This window comes from Clarias gariepinus, chromosome 18 (assembly GCF_024256425.1).
Source record: "Clarias gariepinus isolate MV-2021 ecotype Netherlands chromosome 18, CGAR_prim_01v2, whole genome shotgun sequence".
NCBI classification, from domain to species: domain Eukaryota; kingdom Metazoa; phylum Chordata; class Actinopteri; order Siluriformes; family Clariidae; genus Clarias; species Clarias gariepinus.
Window position 1 is genome coordinate 4,656,354 of NC_071117.1, and position 15,463 is coordinate 4,671,816.

At 38.8% G+C, this 15,463-nt stretch overlaps 1 pseudogene; it reads right to left on the bottom strand.

The window, feature by feature from the left end:
• Positions 1 to 588: 588 nt before the first annotated feature.
• Positions 589 to 15,463, bottom strand: part of LOC128506992 (B-cell receptor CD22-like) — a 128,132-nt pseudogene continuing 113,257 nt past the window's right edge.

A 15,463-nucleotide genomic window follows, 5' to 3' on the forward strand; every position in this document is an offset into this window, starting at 1 on the left:
ATGTAATTAAAAGAATGCTCCTCTTGCTAAATACTTGCAATCCAAATATCCATGTATTAGTATTATTAGTATTTCTACTTTATATTACATTCATTAGATGGTAAGGGTGGAAACAGCTTGAAACAATCAGGAAATCCTTCACATACCAGACCACATTCATTTGGTTTGGGGTTTTTGGTCTACCGTCAGTGAAGGCCCTCGGAATGAGACACACCCACAAATTGTTATGAATGACGAGCATGCAGATTCATCAGTCTGTAAATAACTGTAATCACAAAATACATCTGTATGTAGAGAACTGCATTAATTTCTGAAATACATTTCTTTTTTTCGGCATGTAAGAATGTGCAGGAAAAGAGTGGCTAAAGAGACCGGCAGAAAAAGACAACATTAACACAACATTCAGTTTGCACGAACTTAGCACAGAAAACGTAACTATCTGCAGTACTAAAATGGATTTATTTGTTCTGCTTCTTGTGTATACGGGGTCGAGGAGGACCTGGAGCCGAGACTTAGGGCACGAGGCAGGTACACCCTGGACAGGGTGCCAATCCATCACAGTGATGTGCACACAATAATTCACACACACACATGCAAACACACACACCATTTTTATTCACCTGAATATTTCCTTAATCTCTTAGATTAGGATCTTCTCTTTGGCAGGTGCTGGTTTATTGTGTTTGGTAATTAATTACAATTATATTTTATTTATCACACCACTCCATATGATATCATTTTAGCAGCTAGCTTTTGCACACTCTCATTAAAAGTTATGTTTCATGTTACAGCAGCTAGAATCCAGGCTTAATGTCCATTGTGTATTTGCATAATCAGACATTCAGCCTTTTCATACCAGGCCCTCACACACCTCTTTTGACTATGAGGCTGTAGCAGTGAAATGTAACACTTTACACTCAAATGCAGCAAAAAATAAAAATGTTTATTCATAGATTACACTAATTTTAAAACTCATGAGGAGGTGTGAAAGTAGCGGGTTACACTATACTGTGTTAGATCTCTTAAAATGTGCATGAAGTTTAGTTATATTTTACATGTTTAACAAGTCTATTGCATTAATTGTATCTTAGTTACATTCAAGTCAAACTGGGAATTATGATTAATGCATGAAAGTGATTGCATGATTCTGATGAAAGCATAAACGTTATTTTTTATTTACAATCATTTACAGAAGATTTCAAGCACAGTGCAGTGATGAGACTATCAGCCCTGGTAAAATATTTAAACGGTCCAATTAATAAAATAAGTTTTCACTCTTAGAACTGTGATCTTTTATTCTGCACAAATAAAAATAAAAAGTCCCAGTTTGACTTGAACACCCCTTGAGTTTACATACATTATAATTGAACATAACATTTATCATATAGTATGTTATAGATAATGAATATACTGTACCTTTCATTATTATCAATTAAATATAACACACACACACACACACACACACACACACACACCTCTTATAATTATTTAAATTCAATTAAGCTGGATTTCAAGTTACAGCTGGTAATCTGCTCTTTTCCTCATTTTACATCAGTAATATTAACACTAATCCTAAATTCGAGACATGTTGCAAATCATAATCTCCTCCCAATAAACTATGCACATCACCTAAATCACCAAATGATCAACTCATCAAAATGAATTAGTCCAATTTATTCCTTGTTTATGGAGTAACGTCACACCAGCTTGGCTGCTCATGTACAGTGTAACAGTGTGGAGTATCTCTACTCTATTTTAAAGTAATGTTAAATTAAAGTAAATTAAATTATTATAATTTTTTTTTTGTTATGCCACTTAGTATTCTTCAGTTTCATTGCTTTGATGTAGTTTTGGTCCAAAATGTTGCATTAAAGTTGCAGTGAAGTTCAACAGAACCAATTGTGCTGTACAGTAGCGGTTTATGAGCTTTATGTGCGCTGACAGACCAAACAGAAGATACACGTTTGTGGTGGTGACTGTGTTTTTTAAGTCCAGGAAACATCCAGGAAACACCAATGTTCTTCAAATTTATTATTATTAATAACAACAAGTAGAATTACTACTACTACTACCACTACTACTACTACTACTAATAATAATAATAATAATAATTATTATTATTATTATAACTAATTGCAAAAAACAATAGAAATTTTCAAAATCTGATGATCTTGAGAAGGTCATCCTGAAACGATGAATGTAAGAACGCTTTTGTAGTCTCACTGGGCCTACTGGGAATTTGACCAAGGGAAGTCAATCAATGGGTCAATGTTTTTTTTTTTTTTACATTTCCGTAGATGGCACTGATATCCTCCGGATTGTCAGGCCTACAGAAAGAGAATAAATAATCTCACCAACATCCAACAGAAGATAATTTTCAGCTCTGTTATAGTATAAGAAACAGATCGTCTCCTCTCACCTGTAGTCAGCACTGGCACGTGTGAATCTGACCCTAGTGTTCTGAGCCTCCTTAGCCGTCTTCCCGGAGTCTGCAGCTCTCTGACGGTTAACACTGGCATACAGACCTTCATCCTGATTGGACGAGGCTGTATCAGGTGGAGGCTTGACTGCATTTGTTTCTGCTATATTTATATATAAATCCTCCTAAGGTGAGAGAGATGACATCAGCGAGATGGAGGAGTGAAAACAGTGAACATCAACATCAGAGTTTTGGATTGTGATTGGTCATAATGTGTTTATTAATTATTTCTAACAAGAGTTCTGACTGTAGTGCAGCTGAAAAACACAGGTTTACAATAATCTGTTTTAATATGTCATGGTTTCTGTAATTATACTTCATTCACAGAGACTTGTACAGCACATGCTTTGCATAAACAGATTTTTTAAATGTGTGGATGTGATGATTTTGAGAGGATTTCATTTGTCTGTGTCTGTAATTATGTCACTGCTTTATGGGATAGGTGCACATTAATTCTAATGTTTAAGATCACCCTTAGATTAGTGTCATGGGTGAGACAGAACTGAACCCAATAGCAGACAAATGGGTATTTGAGGGGTTTTATTAACTACAAAAGGATTAAATGTTCAGGTGAGCCGAGAATCTGTGTTTGAGTCAGTGTGTGACGGAATGAATGGGGGAATCCCCTATAACACTGAGAGGAGACCGGGCGATGATGTAAAGGGAATTGTATTGCATAGGAGAGTTCTGTGTGCGAGAATTAAACAGTATCATGAAAGAGTATCATAACTATAGAATAAAATCACTGTCAAAAATAATTGTGCGTAATTGGTGTTTTGTCCAAGTTTGATTCCCAAATTCATGGAAAGTCCCCTTCCATAATAACACTGGGTAATTCTCTTTAAGAGTTTTCTCTCTATTCTTTCTTTCTTTTTTCCTTCTCTAAAATACTTTTTACAGTGTCCTCAATCTTTACAAATTTCCTTAGTAGAATCATTATCTCTTCTCATTCTTGTTTCTTTTCTCATCACTTCATTAATACTGTACAGGTCCTTCTAAAAAAAATAGCATATTGTGATGAAGTTCATTATTTTCTGTAATGTACTGATAAACATTAGACTTTTATATATTTTAGATTCATTACACACAACTGAAGTAGTTCAAGCCTTTTAATTATTTTAATATTGATGATTTTGGCATACAGCTCATGAAAACCCAAAATTCCTATCTCAAAAAATTAGCATATCATAAAAAGGTTCTCAAAACGAGCTATTAACCTAATCATCTGAATTAACTAATTACCTCTAAACACCTGCAAAAGATTTGTGAGGCTTTTAAAAACTCCCAGCCTGGTTCATTACTCAAAACCGCAATCATGGGTTAGACTGCCGACCTGACTGCTGTCCAGAAGGCCATCATTGACGCCCTCAAGCAAGAGGGTAAGACACAGAAAGAAATTTCTGAACGAATAGGCTGTTCCCAGAGTGCTGTATCAAGGCACCTCAGTGGGAAGTCTGTGGGAAGGAAAAAGTGCTGCAGAAAACGCTGCACAACGAGAAGAGGTGACCTGACCCTGAGAAAGATTGTGGAGAAGGATCGATTCCAGACCTTGGGGGACCTGCGGAAGTAGTGGACTGAGTCTGGAGTAGAAACATCCAGAGCCACCATGTACAGGCCTGTGCAGGAAATGGGCTACAGGTGCTGCATTCCCCAGGTCAAGCCACTTTTGACCAGAAACAGCGGCAGAAGCTCCTGACCTGGGCTACAGTGAAGCAGCACTGGACTTTTGCTCAGTGGTCCAAAGTACTTTTTTCGGATGAAAGTGAATTTTGCATGTCATTCGGAAATCAAGGTGCCAGAGTCTGGAGGAAGACTGGGGAGAGGGAAATGCCAAAATGCCTGAAGTCCAGTGTCAGGTACCCACAGTCAGTGATGGTCTGGGGTGCCATGTCAGCTGCTGGTGTTGGTCCACTGTGTTTTATCAAGGGCAGGGTCAATGCAGCTAGCTATCAGGAGATTTTGGAGCACTTCATGCTTCCATCTGCTGAAAAGCTTTATGGAGATGAAGATTTCATTTTTCAGCACGACCTGGCACCCGCTCATAGTGCCAAAACCACTGGTAAATGGTTTACTGACCATGGTATTACTCTGCTCAATTGGCCTGCCAACTCTCCTGACCTGAACCCCATAGAGAATCTGTGGGATATTGTAAAGAGAAAGTTGAGAGACACAAGACCCAACACTCTGGATGCGCTTAAGGCCACTATCGAAGCATCCTGGGCCTCCATAACACCTCAGCAGTGCCACAGGCTGATTGCCTCCATGCCACGTCGCATTGAAGCAGTCATTTCTGCAAAAGGATTCCCGACCAAGTATTGAGTGCATAACTTAACATAATGATTTGAAGGTTGACTTTTTTTGTATTAAAAACACTTTTCTTTTATTGGTCGGATGAAATATGCTAATTTTTTGAAATAGGAATTTTGGGTTTTTATGAGCTGTATGCCAAAATCATCAATATTAAAACAATTAAAAGGCTTGACCTACTTTAGTTGTGTGTAATGAATCTGAAATATATGAAAGTCTAATGTTTATTAGTACATTACAGAAAATAATGAACTTTATCACAATATGCTAATTTTTTGAGAAGGACCTGTACATGTTCTATTGTCACTTTTTCATGACACTGCTCACACAGACCATTTGGTGTTTTCCTATAACATGGAGTATGTTGTTACGTTTACTGTGACCTATTCACATCCTGCTAATTATCACTTGCTTGTTCTGTTTTTGTTCCCCTTCTCCTCACCAAGTCTACACTATTTTGAGTTGAATATAGATGCCTCCCTTTAACTGCATTGTCTCACTGCTGTTGCCATTGATGTTTTGTGCTTTTCCAACCTCTGAGTTTGATCATTTAATGTTCATGCCGCACTGACTGATTCCCGGTGTGTGATCGTAAAGCCAAAAGATAATTACTTAACCAGGTACAGGTGTGGGGTGAAGGATACAGTAGCTCAGCACGCCAATAGGAGTTGCTGGGTTGACATTAAAGTGCTGGGTTGATCTGCTTGGTTAGTGACAGATGTGATATTTTGTAAAGAGCAATTACTACCCAATTACAGTTATATGACACTGTCATGCATTATTAGGTTTCCTGCTGCCGTTTGTCTTCTTACTATTTTTGTAACGTCTTACATTAAAAACATTTGACATTTAACCTTGCCTTGACATTGACCCTATTTGGATAAATTTTAATTTAATTCTGAAATCAAATTATATATTTATTTCAATAAATTTTGATATACTGTAAGTGTGTAATTATGAAGCAGAAACAACAAAACTATAATCAATCAAATTACTGCTTATTCAAGATATAAACCACTTAGGCTCATGTTATTACAGTAAATGAATAACAATTGGGGCAGAAACAGTAACTCATCACCTTGTTGTTAATTATTTTGCTATAATAGAAACACAACTAAATGTTTAATGAGAGAACAAATACACATCCAAACACTAATCACTACATTATGTACCTGTTGATCTCGTGTTGTACCAGTTCTTTTCTTTTTCCTGGTAGAAAAATTTACATTATGAAATTAATATTGAATACAGTATGATAAATCCACTAAACCTGTTACAGTAAGCACTTAACATACACCATATGGCTATAAATATGTGCACCCCTGATAATCACATTTATACAGGTATGAGGTTCTTCCCAAAACACTAACCACAAACTTAGCACAAGCACACAATTATATAGAATGACTCTGTATTGTGTAGCAATACAATTTCTCTTTCACTGGAACTAGAAGCCACAAACCTGTTCCAGCTTGACAACACCACACGTGACATTTATAAAGCGAGGTCTATGAAGACATGGATGTATTAATTAATTATTATTATAGCCTCACTTAAATTAATATTTTCTTACCTTATTAAAAAAAAGGTGATGATGAGAAAAATACACACAAACACAAAGCCTCCAACACTTGTGTACACAAATAAACTCCAAAACCCTGTGTGGACAATGATTTGACAATCATGATTTGAAATGTTTATTAGTGTGATTTTGATTTATAGATTTACATCACCAGCCTCACCATTTACAGTGACGGTCACTGCAGCTGATCTCTCAGAGCCGTGTTTATTCTGAGCCTCGCAGTAGTACTGTCCACTCTGTAGAGCTCTGTAACTCTGTCCAGATCCTACAGCTGAGGATTCATTCACCTTAAACCAGGTGTAGATCTCCACAGGTGGGTTAGCATCACTGCTGCAGGTCAGAGTCACTGAACTGCCCTCCACTATCTCACCAGAGGGACTGATGGACACTGACACATTCTTGGGAGGATCTAAAATAAAACAAAACAAAAAGTAAAAAAAAAATATATTTATTAATCAATTAATCAATATTAGCTGCACACTCAAAAAAAATAACTCGATGAATGAACATAATTAAATTATGGAAAGAATTTTCACCTGACTTAATGGCTTTCTTTCAGCATTAAGCAATTTTGTTGGCCCAAATTAATGTTCTTAGGTTCAGTCAAATTAATTTTATTAGGTTTATTTAACTTATTTACTACAGCTGCGTCCAACATAATTTAATACTGTTAACATAAATGAATAGCGTTGGTACAACAAATTTTTCAGTTGTAAATTAAGTTGATCCAACTTTCAAGCCCTGGTCAACAGAATTCTGAGGGAAGCATAAGACAAACGGGTAAAATAGAGATTTTTATTTTACACCAGCAGCAACTTACAAATGAAGTCTCAATTTGAAAATATGTACAAAACATAAAACACCACAAATAAGTATTATCATAGAAAAAAATATATACACCAACAAAAATGTTTTGTACTTTACTACTGTACGTTATGACTTTTAAATATGACGGTTAGAGACGGTTGGTCAGGAAACTCTTCAAGTCAGATGCAGACAGGACACTTTCACTCACAAACTCCTGTGAAAAAATAGAGAGATAAATATTCAATAAAATTCATAATACTTAATTCAGCAAATGAACAATATTTATACTTTGTTCCTCTCGCTTCACAACTCATGAGAACAGATCGAAACCAGAACCAAACCGCAGATTAAGCACGCGCATATAACCGTCGGTATTTTAAGTGTGATTAAAAATACAAGAAATAGCTTAAACCAAAATAACGTGACTAAACATCGCTAAACAGCAGGTGACATTTATGTTCAGTATTTCGTTTCTATTTAGAAAGATGTGAATTAATTCCTGCTTACCTTTTCCACACGCCCGCCAAACGTTTGTCTTCTAAACACGCTGTGTTCTCTTCTCACGATATCTTCTCGCGATATTTCCGGTTTTCATAGTGACAAGATCTCTTTGGTTTATCTCAACATGATTGAATCTAATACATGTTAAGTTGTTTAATTTTATGCAAATACAACATAATTTATCCATGTTCATTTTGGAAACATTAAATTATTTTGTACAAAACAAATATTACAGTACATGTAACAGGTAGCCATGTTCATTTTTTTCAGTTTTTTTGAATATGAAAAAAATGAGCAGGGAAAATTTGTCTCTAATCTAAGTCTATAATAATTTTATCTTTTATTGGCTGTAAGAAGATCTTTAGCTTTAACTTACACAGAACATTCAGAGTTACACTGCTGGACTCCTGACGTCCGACTTCATTACTGCACTTGCACTTGTACTCTCCACTGTCCTCAGAGCTGATTTTGGAGATGGTGTAGGTCTTTTCATTTCCTATTGATGTCATATCCTTAAACCAGGTGTAGCTCTCCACAGGTGGGTTAGCATCACTGCTGCAGGTCAGAATCACTGAACTGCCCTCCACTATCTCACCAGAGGGACTGATGGACACTGAGACATTCTTTGGTGAATCTAAAACAATACAAATTGAAAACAATTATACAATAAACAAAGAAATGAACATAGAACACTGATTTTAGCATTCCAGGAAGTAGCATTAACAACCTTTGCGTCATTTGCATTCCCACCAAAATGTATTTATAAAAACAATAAAAAGCAGGGGTATTGTTACTAATATTCTTATTGAAATAATTGAAGGTACATGATATGTATTAATGTCTTCAGTTTTTAACAGGGAAGTACATTTAAAAGTACATGATAGTGACTTTATGTGGTTAAATAATTAAAACAATAATTCAGTTTTGTTAATTATTATTATTATTATTATTATTATTATTATTATTATTATTATTATTATTATTAAAATAAACAATATAACAGATTAACAGTAAAATTGTACATTCTGACTCTCATAATGTTGAGACTATGTCTGTTCCTCGAGCTAAAAACTAATTTAGAAAGACTCAGAAAGTCTGTTTTAGTAAATTAATTAACATAAAAACCACAAACTCAGATCATACTGAATGCGCAGCCGGCACCTCTGATCTAAAGCTAGGACTGTTAAATATTAGATCTCTCGCATCTAAAGCAGTTATAGTTAATGAAATTATTACGGATCAGGAGTTTAATATACTCTGTTTAACAGAAACCTGGATTAAACAGGATAAGTATGTAGCTCTAAATGAAGCTAGTCCTCCTGGATACAGCTACATACACCAGCCTCGGTTAACTGGTAGAGGAGGAGGCGTCGCAGTTATTCACAATGATAATTTGACTATTGTACAAAAACACGGACACAAATTTAATTCATTTGAAATTCTTTATAGTAACATAAGTGTATTTAACTATATTAAGTCAGCTCAGTCGATTCCGCTAATTGTCATTTACAGACCTCCAGGGCCGTACTCTGAATTTCTTAGTGAATTTGCAGATTTCCTCTCAAACCTAGTCATTTCTGTAGACAAAGTGTTAATTGCTGGAGAATAATTAATTATAATTAATAATTAAGCGCTTATTATATTTATTTTGAAAACCCAGAAGACCCTCTGAGAACAGCATTTATGTCCATACTGGACTCGGCAGGAGTAAATCAGTGTGTAGTAGGACCCACTCATAAAGCAGGTCACACTTTAGATTTAATAATATTATTCGGATTAAGTATAAGAAATTTATTCACAATTACCGCTATCTGAAGTTATCTCAGATCGCTATCTTGTCTCAATTCAAGTGTGTCACAGTAATAATGTACGCACAGCGCCGTGCTACCGTATTAAACGTACATTCACATCAACTATCACACAGAGTTTTATCAGTAATCTCCCAGAACTACCAACTTCCATTAGATCAGAACAAAGGGCTAACCACTAAAGCTACGTCTTCTGGTCACCTCAGGTTAGTTCTTGACAGAATGACTAAGCCAGCCGCAGTGAACCCAGCGGATTACGCGCACCTCTGCGATGTGGTAGACAAGCTCATTAACAAGCTAACCGGGGAGATCGCTAATCTGTGCCGGGACCTTCAAGACGTCGCAGCCTTGCGCTGCCAGGTCGCGGAGCTCCGGCGGGAGAACCTTCTCCTATGCTCTGCCACGACCACCTACAGCCTTCACCACCACCACCACCACCGGATCTGTCGGATTTCCACCTCCTGACGTGGTTGACACCGGAGCCGGGGAACCCATGCAACTAGGACGCGCCTCCCTGACCGTGGCGGAACGCGAACGACAGTATCGAGGGGGTATGTGTGCCTATTGTGGGTCGGCGGCACACCAGCTGCAATCTGCCCAATTTGCCCGGGAAACGCGCAGTCCGGTGAGTGAGAGGAGAGACTCACCGGGCCCCCTCCACCTCTCCACCACAACCGACGCCACCATCTCAAGTTTCACGGTGCAGGTAAACCCCTAAATTGGCCACAAACGCGGCACCGCGTTCATCGATTCCGGTGCCGCTGGTAACTTCATTGACTCTAATTATGCCAAAGATTTGGAGGTGAAGATTGAGGCGTTATCCCAGACGGTAAAAATCACTTCGGTCGACGGTCGGCCCCTATCATCCAGCCTTATCACCCATCAGACCCAACCCATCATGCTCGCCATAGACCAGCACCAGGAACAGATCCAATTCCACCTCACGTCTATCTCATCACCGCCCATCATCCTCGGCTATCCCTGGCTCTTGCAGCACGATCCGATTATTTCATGGACCCGGAACCAGATCCTCCAGTGGGGGCTGACCTGCACCGAACTCAGGCACGGACTGGGACGTGTTCCAGGGAGTCCAAGGCCCCCGACGTCGACACCAACGCCATCCCTGTTGCCTATCGGGACTTGGCAGAAGTTTTTTGCAAGAGACGAGCTACCCACTTCCCACCTCATCGTCCATACAACCTGGCGATAGAACTTCAGCCGGGTTCCGTCCCTCCCCGCAGCCACCTGTACTCGTTATCCAACTAGGAGACACAGGCGATGGAGGAATCGCCTGCCGGGACGTTTGTACCACGTAGGTGACAAGGTATGGCTATAAACTAAAAACCTCCATCTGCACACTAAATCAAGAAAACTATCACCAAGGTTCATCGGACCATACCGCATCACTTTACGGATTAACCCTGTCACCTACCGGCTCCAGCTGCCTGCGGCGCTCCGGATCCACCCAGTCTTCTATACATCACAGCTAAAACCCTTCATCACCTCACCTCTGGTTACACCCACCCCCCCTGCTCCTCCGCCCCGAATCATTGACGGCGGTCCCGCCTACACCGTGCGACAGATCCTTGACTCGCGCCCTCGGGGCAGAGGCACCCAGTACCTGGTCGATTGGGAGGGCTACGGCCCCGAGGAGCGATTGTGGGTTTCAGCGTGGTTTATCCTCGACCCCAAGCTCATCCGGGACTACCATCACAGGGTATCCTCCACCTCAGGACCGTCTGGAGCCGGTCCTGGACAGGGGGGTACTGTCATGCACACTCAGCGGGCACGACCGGCACTAGGACCCAGAAGTTAAGCAGTCGCTAACCAGGAAGTATAAGAGGAGTAAACAAAACATAGCACCTCGCTCAGTCATTGAGTTTAGCCAATGCTACGTCGGATTCATTCGTCTGACCGTGAGTGTTCACTTTATTGGCTTTGTTTCCTGATCGAGTGTGTATTCATAGGACGGGGGTTAGATTGTTTTTTTCTCTTGCTCCCCATTTGTGAGAATCCTTAGATCAAATAGCGTGATTATCCTGCCTATTCGTGTTCTTCCGCGTTTGGGTTTACCATTCACGCAACAAAGGGCTAACCGCTAAAGCTACGTCTTCTGGTCACCTCAGGTTAGTTCTTGACATAGATAAGGTAGCTTCAGTTAAAAGAAAAATTATTAGAGATAAAAAACTTGCTCCCTGGTATAACGATCATACACGCACTTTAAAACAGACCACTCAGAAATTAGAACGTAAATGACGTCAAACTAAATTGTTAGTATTTCAAATAGCATGGAAGGAGAGCATCCTGAACTATAGAAAAGCTCTTAGTGTAGCTAGATCAACATATTTCTTCACTCTTATAGAAAATACTGTAACAAAAATAATCCTAGATTTTTATTTAATACCATAGCCAAATTAACCAGAAATAAGACCACTGCAGAAATCTCCACAACAACTTTGTGTAATAGTGAGGACTTCATGAACTTTTTGAATAATAAAATTGTAAATATTAGGCATAAAATTGAGGCTTTGGAACCAAATAATGAAATTTATGCTGATGTTAAACTAGCCATGTCAGATCGGAACCTAGAATACTTTACTCCCCTTGAAGAGAATGAGCTAATTTCACTCATGTCTTCTGCAAACTCATCAACCTGTATATTAGATCCTGTACGGACACAATTTCTTAAACAGATAGTACCAGCAATAACAGAACCGAAAAACAGAACAGAAAAATTAATTCCTCAGTCAGCATTGGGTATGTTCCAAAATATTTAAAATTAGCAGTTTAATAAACCGATTATTAAGAAACCTGACCTTGTTCCCTGTCAGCTGTCCAATTACAGGCCAATATAAAACCTCCCCTTTATCTCTAAGATTCTGGAAAAAATAGTAGCACAGCAACTATGCTCATATCTACATAGAAATAACATACATGAACTGTATCAGTCAGGATTTAGGCCTCATCATAGCACAGAGACAGCACTCGTTAAAGTAGTAAATGACCTTGTATTGGCCTCAGATCAAGGTTGTGTAACCATGCTTGTATTACTCGACCTCAGTGCAGCTTTTGACACCATTGACCATAGTATTCTTCTTCACAGATTAGAAAATGTAGTAGGAATTAAGGGTACAGCCCTCTCCTGGCTCAGATCGTATTTGACCGATCAGTATCAGTATGTAGACTTAAATGGTGATTATTTTGCATGTTCTCTAATGAACTTTGGTGTTCCACAGGGTTTAGTTTTAGGCCCACTGCTTTTTTCCCTTTACATGCTTCCTCTGGGCAACATAATCCGTAAGCATGGTATTAGTTTTAACCGTTATGCTGAAGACACACAGATATACATCTCAGCAAAACCTGATGGGATAAACCAGATTAATAAAGTTGAGCAATGTGTGCAGGACATAAGAGATTGGATGCTAATTAACTTCCTTCTGCTTAACCCAGATAGGACAGAAGTTCTAGTCATACATCTAGAAGTAAGATTCTGGATCACTCTATAACTTTAGATGGCCTTTCTGTTCCATCAAATGCAACAGTAAAAGACCTTGGTGTGATTATAGATTCCAGTCTTTTATTTGAAGCTCATGTAGATAATATTACCAGGATAGCATTCTTTCAGAAATATTGCCAAGATAAGAATTATATTGTCGCTAAATGATGCAGAAAAACTAGTTTATGCTTTTATCACCTCTAGGTTGGACTATTGTAATGCCCTACTGTCTGATTGTTTAACTAGGTGCATAAACAAGCAAAGGATGCAGGCTGCTTATCAGTACCGCGTATTATAAAAAACTACAGCTGGGGGCAGAGCTTTTTCTTACAACGCCCCAAAGTTATGGAATAGTTTCCAAATAATCTTCGGGACTCAGACACAGTCTCAGTGTTTAAGTCCAGGCTAAAATCCTATTTATTTAATCAAGCATTTTTATAAATAGATTTGCCTTAGGTAAAGGAGCAGATCTGGGGGACTTATGGACATAGAGTATTATGGTGAACTGGTATGTTTAGATGCTGTCTTCCCCACTCTCATTGATCACTCAGGTTTGTTGACGGTGAGGTGATTGGTTGCTTTCATCTCAGGAAGCCCTCATGTCTGTGTTTCCTTCTGGCTCTCCCTTTTAGTAATGCTGTTATAGTTAGTCCTGCCGGAGTCTCTGCTTGCACTCTACAGTTAATATACATTTACATTATACATTATGTGACTGTGACCATACCTAACTGCCATCTCTCCTCTTCTGCTCTCTCTCCCGTTCCTTCTCTTCCTTCTCTCCCCCTCTCTCTCTTTCCCTCTCTCTGTCGAGCTACACATGTCGTTCCTGAGCTGCAAGTGATCCAGACTCCCTCTGCCCTCCGGACCTGACTGACCCATCCTGGTGCCCCGCTTCTGGTTGGAGATCTTGTCGCATGGATGCCCGGTGTGTCTCTTTGGGATGCGCCTCGTGTCTGGGGATGGTTCTCGCAACCTAGAAGATGGTTCTGGCCTTGACTGGTGTTGGCAGCTGTTTCTCTGAGGACTTGCCAGTTCGATAGTTCATAGAAGTCTACCTGAGTTTTCAATAACTAACTGGACTCCATATTAACATCAATTAACATCAACTGTTATGCTGAACCGCCTACCAACTAACACACAGTATGAATGCAGATTAATTCCTGCTCTCTGTTTCACCCAGATGAGGATGGGTTCCCTGTTGAGTCCTCTCAAGGTTTCTTTCTACTACCATCTCAGGGAGTTTTTCCTTGCCACTGTCATCCTCGGCTTGCTTATCAAGGACTATCTGACCATTTTGATTCATACACATTCAAATTCCATACAAACATAAATAATTTTTTTTGGATTGTGTAAAGCTTCTTCGGGACAATGCAAATTGTTAAAAGCGCTATACAAATAAAATGTAATTAAATTGAATTGAATAAGCGTTAGGGAAGTTTCTTTCTTTCTTTCTTTCTTTCTTACTTTCTTTAACTGCTTTCATCTACTGTAACATTGTGTGTGGCTCTTATTGAATATGATACATACTCTAATAAATATTTAAAAGTGTCATTATATCAGTAAGTGTTTGTATCTTTCTCTTTACATGATCTGGAAGAGATTTTGTTAAAAGTGCAATAATTATATCTGTATTTTAATAATGAATAATAATCTCCTCTCTGTGTGCAAGTTTAAACACAAAGAGACACAATAAACCAGAAAAAACTGTATTGAAGTCAGTAAAGCATGTTTTTTTTACACTTTGTTCTCTCAAAGTGTTTTTCATCATTAGTTAGCATCGTTAGTTAGCAGGGGTAGCCCAGTGGTTAATGCATTGGACTATGGTTCACAAGATCACAGGTTCAAACCCCACAACCACTAAGTTGCCACTGTTGGGCCCTTTAGCAAGGCCCTTAACCCTCAACTGCTCAGATGTGTAATAAGATAAAAGTGTAAGTCGCTCTGGATAAGAGCGTCTGCCAAATGCCTAAATGTAGCCATTTTTTTTTTACTCTGGGAATAGACTTGGTTCTGCAAGAGGCCCAGGCTCTGTAAATAGGACCTAAAATCTTATGCATTACACAAATTGCAAAATACTGCTCCAACCAATCAGCAGGTCTGACACCTTTCCACTGGAGCATTAACTCTTTTCAGCAGTTATCAGGATCAGACTACATTTCACTCTTTATGTCAGTCAGCCTTGGCTGCCTATGACCCTGTTGCCAATTTTTTTTCTTCCTTAGAGCACTTTTGGCAGGCTCTGACTCAGTCATCTAAACAATTTGTCCCTTTCACAGTCATTAAATTAGTACTTTTGCCCATTTATTTCTTCCTCCATCTCCTCCAACTTCCAGTTTTATTTTCTGTCTATGCCCAGCCACTTGCAGATGCTATTGTAAGAAGATATTATAACTGTAGCTACTGTGACTAAGACCACATTGGGATGTCTAGATGACTGTAAACTATTTCAAAACCATACAATAGTTATTGTGGGATTTCCCTGG